We start from the raw sequence: 19699 nt of genomic DNA, 5'->3' as shown, positions 1-19699 counted from the left end.
TAATTAAATTGTTCCCTTTATTTCACACTATTAGTGGAGATCGTCTATCTGAGCTTAGATGTAGTCAGGGATCTTTCTTGAATGGAGAGGAAATATGTTATTCCTTTTTGCACAATCTCCTTATGTATGGGCCCTAAATTTTTAATCACACCCTCTTGTGTCATCAACTTTTTATGGTTGGCAAACATTTGTAAAGGGTTTTTAGGTTCACTCCTCACCCAAAGATCCAATCCATGTTCCTGTCTTTGAAATGCATTATAAGATTTAAACCATTTGAGTTGGTTAACTGCAAATGAGATAAAAGCATGGAATTTAACGTCTCCAACAAAAGGATTAGGGTTCTTTTCCACCTCATTTTCTAATATGAAATTGTACAGATAAAACTCACAAAGAAGCCTCTGGACCTTTGCACCATGTTGCTTGCAGCAATTTATAAAATCTTCAATTGTCCCTAATTCAATTGGTTTACCAACTCTTATGGCTTTGATTTTCAATAACAGGTACCGTTCTAATAAGAACAAGGCATAATTGGTGGTGGGAGACCTACATGTCAGGACATCTGAATACAGTGAGCAGATGGTGTTCGTCTGACTCATGTCTAGGTTGAATTTTACCTTCTATAGCTTTTCTTCCACCTTTCTATACCTGTCAAAGGTCTCATTCTCCATTATAGTTAGTTCCCTAAGCTGTTTCTGCAACTCTTGATATCTTTGCAGGGAAACTGTCTCTTGTTCATATCGTTCCAAAGTGAGCCGAGCTTGTGTCAATTCATCTAGAAGATTTAGTAAAATAGGGTCATGGTGTGTCAGAATGTCTTTGGCTTGTATGTCCATCTGAGTGCCTATGCTACAAGAGGGGATATCCTTTGTCTGAGTGCTTATGCTACAAGAGGGGATATCCTTTGTCTGCACTTCTTTATTGTGGGAGGTCCAAACCTCCATCTGAGCAGCTACATCTACTAAATCTACATGCAATCCTGCTTGAGTGGCGATTGTTCGAGTAGGTATGAGCTCAGTTTGAGTCCCTGTAGCCCTACCTTCACATAATTCCATTTTCACGGCCACATTGGCTACCTCAGGGGTATTGTTTGGAGTTTTTCCCATTGTAATTTCCTTTATTTTTCGTCGGAGCCTCTTGACTATCTTACGAAGCTTCCGGTGTTATTTTCTTAACTTCTTCAATTTTGTTCTGGCTCTGTGCCTCTTCTGAGGAGTAATTGGTCTGCCAATAGTATTGTTAATATAATTTTTCTCTAAAGGTCCCGATTGTTCAGCTTGGCTTTGCTCCAATAAGGCCGTGTCTCCAGATTGATTATCAGACTCTCGAATAACCTCTGTGTCTACTTCCTCTTGTTGGCCTGTGACTTCTGTGTCTAGACCTTCTTGTTGTTGATCATGAGTGTTTTCCACTGGGAGCGTGTCACCACATTGGTTCTCTGATCCTTGAATAGCCTCTATATCTACTTCCTCTTCTTGGTTTGTATCTTTTGGAGAAGGCAAAATTCTGGTATGGCTAGAATTCCCTGGAGATTAGGCTTCTCCTAAGTTAGGATTAAGCGGTTCTTCAGGCTGCATGTAGACGTTCATATTGGCCAGGACTTGGGCCATCCCTACCTCGAAGTCTTGCAAAAGATCTTCTTGAGAAATCATATTTGGTGTTGGAGGGGGCCCTAATTCATTTTCTCGTTCATCGTCAGAATGTCCTGCTCCTTCCCGCACTGATTTAGGTTTGTCTCCTCCCTCAGGTTCTGATTCAGACTTATCTTGTCCTTCTGACTTTGGTTGCAAGTCTTGTACATTTACCAGGATAGTTGATTCTATTGGTTGACTAGCGTTGCCTTGAGGATTTTTAGATGTTCCCTGGTCTGAATTCAACCTTCTAGATCGTCTACGCTTGTGAGGTCTGCTTCCTGAAGGGGCAATCCTTTTTCTTTTTGGAATAGGGTTAGGTGCTGGCAGGTTTTCACCTCTTTCAAGGGTTGATATTAGATCATCCCATGTTGATTGTTATTGGGAAAGGTTGTGACTAACTATTAATGGTGGCTAACTATTGCCTTTGGGTGTTGAGACCGTCTCAGCCTATCGATAGTGTCATGCAATAATGAATTCAACAGTGCAGGAAAATTAACAGAGTATTTTTGTTTTAAGACTACTAAAAGTTTGAGTTGACGTGGCCTTACCATGTCTCGACACCCATCGCAGGTAATATAGTTCTGGATAATTCGTGCCAATTCTCCCCATGGCTCTTCGAGAGAAGATCTTCGAATTCCTTTGCCCTTCTTGATTAGCTCTTGTCCTTCGTCCCTAAAAATATCCATAGCGTCCTGCAGCTTTAGTCACTTGTCAGCACATACTGGTCCTTCTGCTAGCAGCCCAGAAACTTCTGCTATCATAACGTCTATTACGGTGATTTGTCTACCTCTCACCAAGGATTGTCTATTCTATAGATGCTGTAGAAATTCAATGGAGATTTCCTCATTGGGGGGTTGAAATCTTGTAAAATATGTTGTCCATCTTGCATGAGCTAGAATTTCCCTAGCTCCATCGGAGACAGCCAATATGAAAGGTTCTTGTTGCATTGTTTAACCTCCCATCATGCTTGAGTTATTCCTACTCTTGCAAATGATTAGTGTAGTGGAGAAAACACAACATTGAGCAACAGCTGAGAGATGGAACAACGAGAAGTTGTAACAACATTGTCAGGTGATGTTTTATGAAAATAAATATCGTTAAATCGAGGAATATTATAATGCCACACGCTTTGTGATTATGGGATGTCGTATTATCCTACAAAATCTAATAAAACGATGACAGTGCATGCATGAGTGTACTGGAGGTCCCTGCCCCCTCTCGAAATTAAAGGTCGCCTACGACCGAATGGACGAAAAGATGACATTCTAGTGGCAAAGTACAGGGGTGATGGATTGGGCAATAAAGGTGGTAGAGTACGTATATTAATGAAAGGATCGTAAAAGGATATTGGAGTACTGAAGACGAGGCATGTAACGAGAATTATTAATAAGTGATAGGATGTTGTGAGGTGATGAGATAAGTAAAAAGGACAACATGTGTAAGATATGATACCTTACCATCGTTATTCCACTTGAAAATGATGTGACTGATTTTAGAAAAAAAAATTAACTCATGCATCAAGGTTCAAGGTAAGTTAATTTAGGGAAATAATCTCTCCGTAGAAATAATAAAAAAAATAAGAATAGGGCATTGTAATAATTATTGATGTAGGAAATAAAACTTCAATACCATAAGCAGAGCTTCTATTGCCTGCAGGCATCCATAGCCTCGACAGAGTTGCTTTTTAACCCTTAGGAGCCAGGATCCTATATGTATAGTTGGGGAAGTGAATTATGATGTTGACATTAGAGATCAATGTGCTCGCATGGTGACCAGATGAACACATTGCCATTCACTGGGAAGTAGTGAAAGTGGTCAGGTCGGCTCATGATGAGACCTCTTGTTCCAAGGATTTTGTTTCTTTATGCATCCATTGGATCATATCCCTAGTGTGGGTGGCTCAATACTCCTTAAGAGTAGGGATGGTGGAAGAAGTTTAAACAAATCAATAGAAAAAAGTATACCCATAATCTTATTGATAATAATCAGAGAGAATTATACTAGAGGGAGTAGAACCAACATGGTGAAGATAATCAATCAGTATCATTTATAGCAAAAATGAGGATAGTAAAGTGATATAGATAATTGTGTCCTCTCTTTTTCGATCACCACAAAGCAATCTTGTTAGAGATAATAATGTTAAGGATATACGCCTACTTCAGTAGACTCCATACTTTTTATCCTCATATATGTATTGTACTCTATGCCATAAAGGGGGAAAAAATGAGTTGGGATGGGCTAGGAATGATCATGCAAGGGGAAGAAAGGGTTGTTCTCAAAAATAGTCACGAAGTGTTGTTCCCTTGGGGAAACAGCAAAAACACTCAAAAAAATTGTTGTTCCCTAGAGGAAACAACAAAAATCACTCGGGAAAAGTGTTGTTCCCTGGAGGGAACAACAACAAAAAAAATACTCGTAGAAATTGATGTTCCTTGTAGGGAACAATAGTTGTTCCCTGTAGGGAACAACAGTTGTTCCCTGTAGGGAACAACAGCTGTTCCCTGTAGGGAACAACAAAAACACACAGAAAAAATGTAAAGGGAACAACATTTTTTCCTTTTAGGGAACAAAAAAATCAACACACATGAAAAAGTGATGTTCCCTTTAAGGAACAGCAGCTGTTCCCTATAGGGAACAACAAAAGAAAACACACGAAAAAGTGTTGTTCCCTTTAGGAAACAACAAAAGAAAACACACGAAAAATTGTTGCTCCCTTTAGGGAACAACAACTGTTCCCTGTAGGGAACAACACATGGACACACACAAAAATGTGTTGTTCCCTGTAGGGAACAACAAATGAACACACATGAAAAAGTGATGTTCCCTTTAGTGAACAACAATTGTTCCCTGTAGGGAACAACAAATGAACACACACGAAAAAGTGTTGTTCCCTTTAGGGAACAACAAATGAACACACACAAAAATGTGATTTTCCCTTTAGGGAACAACAATTGTTCCTTGTAGGGAACAAAAAAAGAAAAGACATGAAAAGGTGTTTTTCCCTTTAGGGAATAGCTAAAGAAAACATGGAGAGAAAAAAACATAGACAAGCAATCATCCCTACTACTCTAAACAACAGAAGGGCTATGATACAGAAGAAAGAAAAACAATAGAACAAACAGAAAAAAGAAAAAAAAATATTGTATTTACAAGTCTCAACAATAACTTTTTTACAGGACTGGTGCTACCGAAGAGTTGCCTTCTACAACAAGAATTTGTATCATAGAATCTTCACGTATCTGTTGGCAAAAGGATTCCCTTGTAAGCGGTTTGTGGTAGAGGCATACCCAATGCCCATTTTCTTTAAAGGAGTAGCCAGACCCATCAATGGTGGCCAATGTAAGGGTGCCATTATTGTGTACTTCTTTTATCTCATAGGGACCTAACCACTTAGTTTGGAGTTTGCACGAGAATTCTTGGAACTTGGATTTGTGGAGAAGCGCCCAGTCGCCCTCGTGGAATGCCTTTGTCTTGATGAGGGCATCATGCCATTTTGCTCTTTGTTGTTGAATAATTGCAGTATGCTGAAGAGCCATTAGCTGGATTTCATCTAATTCATTTATTTGTTGTAATCTGTTAATCTGTGCTTTATTCAAATCTGGCCCCAGTTCTTGGGCTATCCTTAATGTTTGAATTTCAAATTCTATGGGGAAGATAGGTTCCTTACCAAACACCAGCTGATATGGGGAGTATCCTGTTGTATTCCTCAAAGTCATGTGATATGCCCACAAGGCTTCTGGAAATCGGGTAGTCTAGTTGCATCTATGCGAGGTGACTCTCTTTGTTAGAATGGCCTCGATTATCTTGTTGGTACTCTCTACCTAGCCGTTTGCCTGCGGGTGGTATGGAGAGGTGATTATGTGCAAAATGTGATGATTGTTTAGTGTAGCAGCAATGTTATGGCCTACAAATTGTGGCTTTCCATCCGTAATTATTTCTCTGGGCAAACCATACTACACGAAAATTTCAAAGAGAAAATTGATTACTGTTTCCTCTGTTGCTCTTGGTAACGCTACTGCCTCCACCCATTTAGTCATGTATTCCATTGCAACCAATATATATGATTTTTGATTAGATGGTGGATTTATTAGGCCGACGAAGTCTAGCACCTCACATTCAAAGGGTTCGATGACTAGCTGTGGGTGTAGGGGCATCTCGTCAGACTGGCTAGGGCGACCCATTATTTGGCAGCTATCGCATGCTTGGAAATATTTCTTAGCATCCTTAAAAATCGTGTGCCAGAAATAGCCCATCTGTTATAGACATTTTTGTGCCTTACAACATTGAGCATGAAATGTCCATAATCTAAGGGATCCAAAGTCCCTAAACATGTTGTTCCTACCCCTAGAGGAACAAGGCTAACAAACCACAGCAATTCACAGAAGTTCTCCACCAGAAACTGCTCAAAAACAAGTCAATTCAAGATCAATTCAGTGGCTCCACTAGCTGTCTACGCTGAATGTCAAAGCCAACACTGGCTACCTGCGCTGAGCGAGAGTTGACATGTGGCAAGTTCATTCCACGAGGTGTCAAAACCCAGGAAGCTTCCAAAATCTTCCTTAATGACACTTGCCTCAGGGAATTCGACTGGTGATGAGTAAGAGGTTCCAAATCTCCAAGTGGAATCAAGAACTGACAGAGGGAGAGGACACTAGTTAGATCTCAAGCTGACTCATCCTCTCTCCAAACATCTATATATGGATCTCTCCTCCATGAGATCTAGAGGCTGGAATTTTGTTATTGCAAAGAATTGCTGTTGGTTTGAGATTGGAATCATTGGGTTCTTAATGCTTTGAAGGGGGTGAAGATAGGAATTTCATTTGCTGGGAAGGAGATGCTGGATTGGAGCCCTCTGGGTTGTATCTCTTCCTGAACCTTGTTATTCATCAATAAAGCTATCTTGGTTTCTCCTATATACTGATGTATCTTTGATGTATGATTGCATTAGTATGTTTAGTTTATTTCTAATCCTGAACTAGTTATGAATATGAATCCATGTCTTGTGTAGTGTTCTCTTCTTGTGATCTTGCAGAAACCTCTTGAAGCTGGGCGAGCGAGAAGGCAAGTAGCTGGGAACTCTCCAAGAGAAGAGAGGCCGGATCGAGGGACAAACGGAAGACACCGGTTAGTCCATCCATCTCTCTCTTCATTCTTAATTCATAAAGGAAGAATACTAGAATAGCTGTCTCTGTTTGTTGCTAAGGCACTGTCACACCTTAGGTGGATAGGATCGTCCTGCATAGGCATTTTTCCCCACAACAAATTGGCGACTTTGCTGGGGAGATCTGTTTAGTCAATTTATTTGTGTTTCTATCATTGTTTGTTTCATAGACTCGACAGCAACAATCGAACTACATCTGCTATTCCCGGATGCAAAGTAGACAGTTGCTGCTTTGATCCAATCTCTGGACTTGTCTATGATCTGAACAATGGACTCACAAATGATTTGATGATCCTTTGTGATAGATATTAGTACTCCCTCAAAGAATCCCTTTGATTGTACCTTGCTTGTTGCTTTTATTTGGCCTAAAACAATAGATTAAATAGCAATCTGTGACCCAGAACCCAGTGAGAAACGAGAGTTTCTCCTTCAGCGCAGACCCTGTGAAGGGATTCTGCATTTCAACGCAGGTCCCGTGAAGGCTACCTGCGCTGAATGTCAAAACCCCTGTGTTGAGGTTGCGCTGAACCAGTTTGGCCTTGTGCAGCTGGGGTTCTCTGCTCTGTTTTGCCTTGTTTTGATCTTTGATTTTTGCAGCCTGTAAGCAACATAGGTACCAGTCTGATAACTCCTTTTCTCTGCTTGAATTCCGCCTCCTTTTGTACAAAAAGACTGTGAGTGTTTTTATGTGTTTGTGGCGTCATTTACAGTTTTCCTTTGCATGAGTGAAATAGTCATCCTGTAGCCCTTGATTTAGATCTGTTGATTGTGATCTTAGAAGAGAGTTCATTGGCTGTTTGCAGTTGATTATACATTTACTCTTGCTTATTGGTTTGAGTTTGTCTCTTTTAAGTGCCGAAACAAGTATTCATTTCGAAAATCGTTAAGTGTTGTAATCTCTTCTACCCTCTCTGATTTCGAAAAAGTAAACTTGTTTGTATTTGTCATTTAAAAGCAAATTCAAAGTTGTACAAAAAGCTTTCTGTGTAGGCATCAATACTAAGAAAGCAGATAACAAACACCTGCATTGTGCATTTGCATCTTGATAGTTTGCATGTCTGATTTAGGAAAAGTACATTAGAGTGTGCTGATTGCTCTTTGAGAAAAGATGGTGTCTTTCTTTTCCCTTAGTAGCTAGGACTTTCAAAGTTGAAAAGATATAAAGCTTGCTTATCATCTTTAGACTGCATTTAGGAATTGTATCATACATCTCGTGGTGAACCTTGAAAGGAAAACTTCTAAAAAGATCAACCTAAAATAAATTGGATGAACTTAACAACGCTTTGCAACATAACACACAACATAGAGGTCTAGGCTAGAGACGTATTCCGGCGTCGTAAAGCCTGGTGACTGTCGATCTCGTTGATGGTGGGTGATTCCTCCTGAGGGACGATAGCGCCAGTACGGATTGTGCTCCCATGTACCGTCGCGTATATATTGGGAGACCCATATAGGCATAAAACCTTTATCCTTAGGAAGCCGTGTCGGCCGCCCTACTGATCGCAATGCACTGAACACAGCATTCAGGAAGATCGACCGCCCGTACCCTAAAAAGTATTCTGCGGTTTTGCGAAAAGTTTGGCACACCCTTTGCCTAGAACTCCAGAGCAGTTCCTTTTGGCCTTTTTCAGAATCTATAACAGAAAAAGTCCATCCGAGCATTTGTCACTTCGGGCTCGTTAAAACATCGAAGGAGACTAGAGTCATCTTTAGGTTTTTCTCGACTCTTTAAAAGTGAAAAAGCAAGTTGTGTCTAAAGCGTCGTTAAAATTTATTTTAAACGGAACAATCACCCTTTATTCCTGCATTGATCTTTAGGTTGAAAAATGGAGCACACCAACCAAGGAATTCCCCTTGGTGGAAATCCTAGTCCCTTCTCCTCTTGGGGAGATGTTGGTGCGCCCCATATGGCCACATTGTCGCTTCCAGGACTGACAATCGGCTTGCCGGTCTGGCTCTTTTCAACCAATGCCGTTCAGAACACCATTATTCCTGAACAGTCGAGTCAACAGTTAGACTAGACCAGAGTTTCCCACCAGCCTTCTACTTCATCTAATTCTTCCTCTCCTCCTTCCTCTTCGCTTGATGAAATTGGTAGAACAAAAAACCAAGTTCCTAAGGAGAAGAAGGAAAAGAAGAAGAAAGGGAAGAAGAGGAAGGAGCCAAAAGCGACTGGGGGAAAACAAGTGTCGTCTGACAAAAATCCACACATAACACTGACTAGGCATAAATCGCCATGTGTCATATGCAAGGGAGACCACTTCCACAGAGATTGTCCCTGCATCCCTCAGATACTAAGGGACTGGTCTCCCCGTTTGCACAATTCAGTAGCGTCAACCTCTGATAGCCATGTTGACAGCTCACCGTTAACTAGTGGAAGTGAAGTCACAGGACATAGAGGGAAAGCTAGATTTCCCTGCAAACTATGTGAAGGCGACCATGCCATCCACCGTTGTCCCTTCTTAGACGAGGCTAAAAGAGTTCTGGAAGATCGCCCGATCTTACGAGCGCAACTTCCTCCTGGATATCAAAAACTCCTGCCAAGTCCTTCACTAGTTGAGAACCCGGCTGGTCCGCCCAGGTGGTCAGCCGAAGCACCTATCATTGAAGATGAACCATCTGGATCCATGCCTGACGAAAGTCAAAAGGTTGAGGCGGCAGTTGACCCGGTTTTGCCTTCAGAGGCTCTATATTCGAATGATACCATCACAGAGGAGAGTAAAGACGACACCGTCCAAATTCTCTTCATCAACACAGACTCCGACGAACAAGGGGGCAATTTGCCCATTCCTTTATCGCAGGAAGGAACTTCGTCAGAGTCATACCCGGCTGTCTATTCGGTCCCACCACCAAGCAACCTGGTTGTGTCCTTCGACTGGAACCAACTAGGCAGACCCCGGTTGCCAGCAAGCATACCATTCAGAATTATCGTTCAAATATACAGAATAGTAATGGCTGGCACTATCATTGATGAGGGGGAATCTGTGAGTATCCTTTCCTCTATTGCTTGGAAAGCGCTTGGTTCGCCAGCGCTTTTGCCTGAAATGAGAAATCTATCAGGCTTTGATAAAGGAACCAGTCGACCTTTAGGGATCCTCCCCAATGTGCCCATAACATTGAAAGGGAAGAGCGTTCAAATGAACGTGATGGTCATTCAAGGACCCTTGGATTATAACCTACTCCTTGGACGAGACTATATATATTGCATGGGAGCTATTGTCTCCTCACTCTTTAGAGTAATGTGTTTTCCACATGAAGGAAGAGTGGTCAAGCTCGTGGACCAACTTTCATTTCCCAGATCACGCATCGCAAATAGTCATATACCATCCCTAAATGGTCTATTCACACAAGAAGTGTCTCAACCCACGGTCTGTCCTCCTGATGAGCGCGAGTAATCCGGGAGGATATGACTGGAACCCAGGGGGCATGCGTCCTGGTCTGCTTCGGCAGGAAAACTTTGGGTATAGGGTAGGTTTCCGCGGGAGAATATGACTAGTCTGTACCTCGCCCATGCTGGAAGAGGGTTATTCTAGAATAAGATTCTTTTGTCAAAGTTATGTGAGTTGGCGGGCATCGTCGCTCACCTTTGTCTATTTCGGTAGACATTGCCGAGGAAGTGTTTTGTTTGAAAGATTAACGAGACAATCTTTGGGTAACCTGAAAGAGGTAAGCTTCTCTCGTTAAAACAATTGTTTTGACGGAAAAGAAGTAGAGGTAACCTTGAAATCGTACTTTATACTTGGGGGCATGCAAACCTTTTGGAATGCAAGCAAAGAGCGGTTATTTATCTGTTTTTTGGGTTAGCCGTTTCCTAACTTGCATAAAGAAAGGATGCGGGGCATAGCTTTGTAAGATGAAGCTCCATAAAAAATAGAATCTTAATGAGACACTCTTATCATATGACTGGGTAATCGAGCAGTTTTAGCACACAGTTCATGCTCGTTAAAAAATAAACACAAGATCCGAGAAGTTTTAGCACATAGTTCATGCTCGTTAAAAAATAAACATAAGATTGAGCAAATGTTTCCACCCGCGTTTAAGCTCGTTAAAAAATGAACTATCCCGGTAAATAACCACTGTGAATGTAATATCATCAGCCATTAAAGCCTTGGTCGTGTTTGCACCGTCACCTCCACTTTTCCATTGGCCGATCGTTCACCTCCATATGTTTGTTTACCCATTTTGAGGAACAGCTGCGAAGAGTGATTTCACCTAGCCATCCTTGTGACACTGCTGTGATTGGAAAATTCCAACCTGTACCTGGAATTAGCTGCTAACCCTGTTTATCACTCGTTCCTCAAAAGACGAGTCTTCTTTAAGCTCTTTTCATCTGACTCGTAAAATATGAAAAGATTGCCGAGTTTTGGCCTTCCAGCTCATTAAAGCGACCAGAAGTGCTATCCCTCCTCTAGATTTTAATCTTTTTGGACCTGAGGGATTATTGCACAAAAAGATCGAGCGCTTGTTTTGTTCGGCTCGTTAAAACTATCGAAAACTCATCCCTTATGTATTGTTTTATACTTTTTCGGACTTAAGGGATTAGATGACGAAAAAGGACTTTTGGAGTTAACTTTATGTACCTTTTCAGACTCTCTAAAAATGAAAAGGACCGAGTTATCCTTGTCGTTAGACTCGTTAAAATCATTAAATAGCGACAAACTTGTCTTTAGACGAGAACGAGTTTCACTATCGCTAGGCTCGTTAAAACATAGTGATGGGCTTGCCCGAAGGGCAGGTTATAGAACAAGCATATGTTATCCTCCTCAAGCTTGACAAAAATAAAGAGGTACTGGTCAGCAATGACTGGGGAAAAATTGGGAGAAACTCAAGAAAAATTTGATGGTAGCAAGTCACTCTTGAACATGACACTTTTCCTCCGTACCACAATCGGGTTGGGTTGTTTCATTCACCGGTCACATCACCATGGTCTCTCCATACCATCCATATTTGGGGTAATGCTACCGATCCATCGCATCAGTGTCGCCATATGTTCAAGAGAAGTCGTTCAGAAAAGTCAACCGTGTCCCATCCACTACCATACATTATCCTTCATCCTTTCATGACCGCCACCCTGAATCATATGTCTCAGATCGTTTTCACCTCCATCAAAATCATTAGCTCCGTTCCGTCTCACTGATGTGGGATTCATTAAGGCCCTCCTTTGACGAATCGCTTCTTGTCGACATCAGCTCATTATCCAAGAAGTTGATCTAGGAACAACCCCTTCAGTACTTTGAAGCTTGCATGCCTCAATGGCAAGTTTCTCACTTTCGGCGATAGGTATACATCAATGACCTTCGACCGAAATATTTTGCGTGGTGTTCGACGCCAAGTCCTTTATTCACACCACGTGAATTGTACTGTAGTACCTTGAGGGTCATTATCATTATCGGTGATTCCTCTCGCGCTTGTTAACGGTTTACATCATTGATCGGTAATCAAGCGATGTCTTTCCATGTTCGACTTCAAAACATTTCTCACATGGATAGAATTGTACTTAGGGTGAAGATCGAACGAGTTTGAAGACCCCGGATCTAGTTTCATCCATCCGGGCTGCGATATATATTCAGGAAAGATAAAGACATTGACATGTTCATCATTGCAACAGATAATCATCCTATCCAAAGGATGATAATTTCATCAAAATTATCAGTCTACCATCAGACGATTGTCTGTTCTATGTACAGAAAAATGAATTTATACAGCTGAGCATGGGAATGCCCGACTCAGCTAGATCATGAAAGCAGTATGAAAAATAATGTATTGTATTGTATCTTATTACAGGTCTCCTCCCAGCATTGGATGAACTTCGGATCCCCCTGATAAAGCATTTCACCCAATAAACGGCCTCATACTTTAGGGGGCAACTGTTATAGACATTTTTGTGCCTTACAGAATTGAGCATGAAATTTCCATAATCTAAGGGATCCAAAGTCCCTAAACATGTTGTTCCTACCCCTAGAGGAACAAGGCTAACAAACCACAGCAATTCACAGAAGTTCTCCACCAGAAACTACTAAAAAATAAGTCAATTCAGGATCAATTCAGTGACTCCACTAGCTGTCTGCGCTGAATGTCAAAGCCAACACTGGCTACCTGCGCTGAATGTCAAAGCCAACACTGGCTACCTACGCTGAGCGAGAGTTGACATGTGGCAAGTTCATTCCACGAGGTGTCAAAACCCAGGAAGCTTCCAAAATCTTCCTCAATGACACTTGCGTCAGGGAATTCGACTGGTGATGAGTAAGAGGTTCCAAATCTCCAAGTGGAAGCAAGAACCTCCAATTGGAATCAAGAACTGACAGAGGGAGAGGACACTAGTCAGATCTCAAGCTGACTCATCCTCTCTCCAAACATCTATATATGGATCTCTCCTCCATGAGATCTAGAGGCTGGAATTTTGTTATTGCAAAGAATTGCTGTTGGTTTGAGATTGGAATCATTAGGTGCTTAATGCTTTGAAGGGGGTGAAGATAGGAATTTCATTTGTTGGGAAGGAGATGTTGGATTAGAGCCCTCTGGGTTGTATCTCTTCCTGAACCTTGTTATTCATCAATAAAGATATCTTGGTTTCTCCTATATACTGATGTATCTTTGATGTATGATTGCATTAGTATGTTTAGTTTATTTCTAATCCTGAACTAGTTATGAATATGAATCCATGTCTTGTATAGTGTTCTCTTCTTGTGATCTTGCAGAAACCTCTTGAAGCTGGGCGAGCGAGAAGGCAAGTAGCTGGGAACTCTCCAAGAGAAGAGAGGCCGGATCGAGGGACAAACGGAAGACACCGGTTAGTCCATCCATCTCTCTCTTCATTCTTAATTCATAAAGGAAGAATACTAGAATAGCTGTCTCTGTTTGTTGCTAAGGCACTGTCACACCCTAGGTGGATAGGATCGTCCTGCATAGGCATTTTTCCCCACAACAAATTGGCGACTCCACTGGGGAAATCTGTTTAGTCATTTTATTTGTGTTTCTATCATTGTTTGTTTCATAGACTCGACAGCAACAATCGAACTGCATCTGCTATTCCCGGATGCAAAGTAGACAGTTGCTGCTTTGATCCAATCACTGGACTTGTCTATGATCTGAACAATGGACTCACAACTGATTTGATGATCCTTTGTGATAGATATTAGTACCCCTCAAAGCATCCCTTTGATTGTACCTTGCTTGTTGCTTTGATTTGGCCTGAAACTGTAGATTAAATAGCAATCTGTGACCCAGAACCCAGTGAGAAACGAGAGTTTCTCCTTCAGCGCAGACCCTGTGAAGGGATTCTGCATTTCAACGCAGGTCCCGTGAAGGCTACCTGCGCTGAATGTCAAAACCCCTGTGTTGAGGTTGCGCTGAACCAGTTAGGCCTTGTGCAGCTGGGGTTCTCTGCTCTGTTTTGCCTTGTTTTGATCTCTGATTTTTGCAGCCTGTAACCAGCATAGGTACCAGTCTGATAACTCCTTTTCTCTGCTTAAATTCCGCCTCCTTTTTGTACAAAAAGACTGTGAGTGTTTTTATGTGTTTGTGGCATCATTTACAGTTTTCCTTTGCATGAGTGAAATAGTCATCCTGTAGCCCTTGATTCAGATCTGTTGATTGCGATCTTAGAAGAGAGTTCATTGGTTGTTTGCAGTTGATTATACATTTACTCTTGCTTATTGGTTTGAGTTTGTCTCTTTTAAGTGTCGAAACAAGTATTCATTTTGAAAATCGTTAAGTGTTGTAATCTCTTCTACCCTCTCTGATTTCGAAAAAGTAAACTTGTTTGTATTTGTCATTTAAAAGCAAATTCAAAGTTGTACAAAAAGCTTTCTTTGTAGGCATCAATACTAAGAAAGCGGAAAACAAACACCTGCATTGTGCATTTTCATTTTGATAGTTTGCATGTCTGATTTAGGAAAAGTGCATTAGAGTGTGCTGATTGCTCTTTGAGAAAAGATGGTGTCTTTCTTTTCCCTTAGTAGCTAGGATTTTCAAAGTTGAAAAGATATAAAGCTTGCTTATCATCTTTAGACTGCATTTAAGAATTGTATCATACATCTCGTGGTGAACCTCAAAAGTCAAACTTCTAAAAAGATCAACCTAAAATAAAGTGAATGAACTTAACAACGCTTTGCAACATAACGCACAACATAGAGGTCTAGGCTAGAGACGTGTTCCGACGTCGTAAAGCCTGGTGACTGTCGATCTCGTGGATGGTGGGTGATTCCTCTTGAGGGACGATAGCGCCAGTACGGATTGTGCTCCCACGTACCGTCGAGTATATATTGGGAGACCCCTATAGGCATAAAACCTTTATCCTTAGGAAGCCGTGTCGGTCTCCCTACTGATCGCAATGCACTGAACACAACATTCAGGAAGATCGACCGCCCGTACCTTAAAAAGTATTCTACGGTTTTGCGAAAAGTTTGGCACACCCTCTACCTAGAACTCCAGAGCAGTTCCTTTTGGCCTTTTTCAGACTCTATAACAAAAAAAGTCCATCCGAGCATTTGTCACTTCGGGCTCGTTAAAACATCGAAGGAGACTAGAGTCATCTTTTGCTTTTTCTCGACTCTTTAAAATTGAAAAAGCAGGTTGTGTCTAAGCGTCGGTAAAATTTATTTTAAATGGAATAATCATCACCATTCCCTCATTGATCTTCGAAGTTAGTCTCTTTTCATCGTAAGTTCTTGTACAATCACTAGAAAATCTTTTGGATAGACTAGATATGTCTGAACAACCGTCGACATCGAGTACTGTGTCATCTGACACAGCAGCGACAGAGCCTCCTGCTGCTACCCCAACGATGTTCGATGGTATACCATCTGTCCTGGCAAATTATCAACAACAAGCCGGAGTCCCATCAGGGACTGCTTCGACGACATGGTTAGTTCCTATTTCTTCATCCGGATTATCATCTGGTATTTCTTACGTTGAAACTCAACAAATTGATCCAATGTGTCTTCAAAGGCCAATCTGCCCTTTAATTACTGGATTGCCTCCATATGGAGGGCAGTATGCCTTTTCATTGTTCCCTCCCGGAGAACAACCATATGGGAGTTTACAACAAAGTTCAGGTCAAACTGGAATTACATCCAACGGTTGGGTACCAATACTGCCTCAGCAACCAAGGGTTGTATATTCAATGCAACCAGTCCACCCTGTGTCGAATATTCCCACTATACCTGCTATGGTTACTGCGTCGCAAGTACAAGCGCTACCTGTTGTATGTCAACCCCAACAGCCTTAGGTTGCAATAAAACAGCCTCTTGTCTCAACGACTCAATCACAACCTCAGGTTAGTGCCTCCTTATCTGGAGCGACTCAGGATCAAACAAGTACTGTGACTCCTCATCTTGGTCAATCATCCAGTATTGGTCAACAGCAAATGGTTCAACAACCAGAGCTGGTTCAAACTCAACAACCCCCATTCCAGCAATCATATCAAGGACCTGAGCAACAAGTATTTGTAAGTAATGGGCAATCGCATTTCCAAAGCGGTAATCAACAACCATATTATAATGGTTATGCCCATCAACCTTGTCAAAGTTGCCAGCATCAAATACATTATGTTGTTATGCAAAGACCCACTGCTCAGGCGATTCCATCTTATCCTGGGTATGCTTCGCCTAACCTGAATCAACAGTTGCCCTTTGTAGCAACTCTAGAATTACCAGATCTAAACTGGATGACGAATGATCCAATTGCTTATGCCCCTTGGTGGCCAGCGATTCCGCATAAACTTCTGTCAGATATTCCTAAATTTAATGGAAATCCGGGTGAAGATCCGTCGAATCATGTAATGACATTTCATCTATGGTGTTCATCAAACACCCTAAATGATGATTCGATAAGACTTCGCCTTTTTCAGAGGACGTTAACGGGTCCAGTGGCAAAATGGTATATTGAATTGCCTAGAGCTTCGTTCGACAATTTCAGTACCTTAGCCACGACTTTCTTAACCCATTTTCAATTACCGATAAGGGATGAAACGGGAACGGAACTACTAACCAATTTCAAACAGACAATGGCCACTCACATATCTAATCATATACATGAGTGGCGACGTCGTCGTAGGATGGTAAAAACGTACGTTCCCGATCAGCTATTAGCTGAATGGTTTATCAAGTCGTTACTTCCTGCCATAACGGAAGATGTGGCAAAGGGGGGAGTCGTAACGGAAGAGCAAGTTATCGCTCATGCGCAATATCTGGACTTGGTCTATACTCAATCTGGCACACTCAACGACAAAATACCTAACGCCCCTAGACCGGAATTCTCAATTCCTCCTCCTCCTAAACCAAACAATGACTCTCATGCCATCGATGGTGTGATTGGCACGACAAACACGAAATCGACAAAGGCTACATCTAAAAGGGCCCGTAAGATTTCCAGTCAAAATGCAAATGAGGAACTTCTTGCCTCGGAAGTAAATGCTGCATCGACCGACAAGGGCAAACAACTGAAGCAACCAGGGGGCAAGAAGAAAAAGAAAGGGAGAAAAAGGAAACCCCCTGCGGGGTGTCATATATGCGATGAGGATCATTGGACGAGAGATTGTCCACATATAGCTGAAGTTAAGAAACTCTTTAAGAGTTCAAAAACCTCAGCAGTATTGACTGATCCGTTTCCAAGCCCGGGTACCAAACTGGTTGCTAATCAAAATGCTTCCCGATCCCAAGTGCTTATGTTGTCTATCTCAAAGCAGCAAAATGATGCTTTGGCAAGGAATAAAGATTATGGGAATCCACAGGTGTCGAATAACAAGGCTAATGAACAACCTAGTAGTTCGACAACAACTTTGACCAAAGTTGTGCCACCCACCATTCCTGAACAAACGATAAAGTCGCCAAAGGGAGCAGTGTACAAGTCGACATTTAATCCTTGTGCAAAAATAGCACAAAATTATAATATAATAGAGGACCTGGCCCAATCGCCGTCCGCTATGTCGACGCTTGAGGTACCGCAAAATTGCCTCTCCCAAGAGCAAGCTTTATTATCAGCAATAGGTGAAATTGACCCAATGGACTCCAATCTTGTGGCCTTTGATCATAAAGGATATGACCCTCAGTTACCAGCTCAACTAGCTTTCCTTATTCAAGTGAAAGCCCTCAACAAAACTGTTCATCGAACAATTATTGATGAGGGGGCATCTACGTGTATTATGTCGATGAGTTGCTGGAAGAATTTAGGCTCACCATCCTTGTCGAGATCGTCAACGACGTTAAAAGCATTTGATGGACGATCATACACTACATACGGGATTTTAAGTAACTTGCAAGTTGAACTAGGGGGCAAAACAGTAGGAATTGATGTTGAAGTAATTGATGGAAACCTCGATTACAACATCCTACTGGGAAGGCCCTGGATATATGCCATGGCCGCAGTTGTGTCGACCTACTTCGGGAAGATTGCATTTCCCTTTCAAGGAGGAATTACAGTCGTCGACCAACAAACTTTCCTCCTCGACAGTTCACAAGTTACGGGAAGCATTCCAATGATCCATGGAAGAAATCATTCGCTTCAAAATATTGGAGTAGGTCTCCTAAAAGACCCTGCCTTAATGGGTACTTTTGCCCTACCGCCTGCAAGTAATCTGGCGGAAGTGGCCATAGTGGAAACCTACAATATGAAATCTTCTCTATCTAATGGATTCGGAAGATTCCTAAACATTTTGTCAGCGTGGATCATCGCCCTGATAGAAATACTGTAAATACAGTGGGCTCCGAGGACGGTTCTAATCTCGTGTCAACCTCGTTAAAAAATTAAACAAAGAGTCATGAGGATAGTTCTTTTACTACGTCAACCTCATTAAAAAATGAAAACAATCCCCTTTCCAAATATCAAAGGTAAACCTTCATTCCAACCACCGAGTTGAATGCAATGAAGCTTGGGGGGCATGCACCTCGATTTGCGTTATTATGCTGGGGGCATGCAAACTTATGTCGAGCAGTTTTAGCACATAGTTCATGCTCGTTAAAAAATAAACATAAGTTCGAGCAGTTTTAGCACACAGTTCATGCTCGTTAAAAAATAAACGCAAGATCCGAGCAGTTTTAGCACATAGTTCATGCTCGTTAAAAAAATAAACATAAGACCGAGCAAATGTTTCCACCTGTGTTTAAGCTCGTTAAAAGATGAACTATCCCGGTAAATAACCACTGTGAATGTAATATCATCAGCCATTAAAGCCTTGGTCGTGTTTGCACCATCACCTCCACTTTTCCATTGGCCAATCATTCACCTCCATATGTTTGTTTACCCATTTTGAGGAAGAGCTGCGAAGAGTGATTTCACCTAGCCATCCTTGTGACACTGCCGTGATTGGAAAATTCCAACCTGTACCTGGAATCAGCTGCTAACCCTATTTATCACTCGTTCCTCAAAAGACGAGTCTTCTTTAAGCTCTTTTCATCTGACACGTAAAATATGAAAAGATTGCCGAGTTTTGGCCTTCTAGCTCGTTAAAGCGACCGGAAGTGCTATCCCTCCTCTAGATTTTAATCTTTTTGGACCTGAGGGATTATTGCACAAAAAGATCGAGCGCTTGTTTTGTTCGGCTCGTTAAAACTATCGAAAACTCATCCCTTCTGTATTGTTTTATACTTTTTCAGACTTAAGGGATTAGATGACGAAAAAGGACTTTTGGAGTTAACTTTATGTACCTTTTCAGACTCTCTAAAAATGAAAAGGACCGAGTTATCTTTGTCGTTAGACTCGTTAAAAATCATTAAATAGCGACAAACTTGTCTTTAGACGAGAACGAGTTTCACTATCGCTAGGCTCGTTAAAACATAGCGATGGGCTTGCCCGAAGGGCAGGTTATAGAACAAGCATATGTTATCCTCCTCAAGCTTGACAAAAATAAAGAGGTACTGGTCAGCAATGACTGGGGAAAAATTGGGAGAAACTCAAGAAAACTTTGATG

At 41.6% G+C, this 19699-nt stretch overlaps 1 pseudogene; it reads right to left on the bottom strand.

The window, feature by feature from the left end:
• Positions 1-1160: 1160 nt before the first annotated feature.
• Positions 1161-19699, bottom strand: part of LOC149263123 (E3 ubiquitin-protein ligase WAV3-like) — a 53050-nt pseudogene continuing 34511 nt past the window's right edge.

Source organism: Pinus tabuliformis, chromosome 6 (assembly GCF_031772625.1).
Source record: "Pinus tabuliformis cultivar Carrire ecotype Pingquan chromosome 6, CPIR1, whole genome shotgun sequence".
Lineage (NCBI taxonomy): Eukaryota > Viridiplantae > Streptophyta > Pinopsida > Pinales > Pinaceae > Pinus > Pinus tabuliformis.
This window is presented reverse-complemented; position numbering and strand designations above follow the sequence as displayed.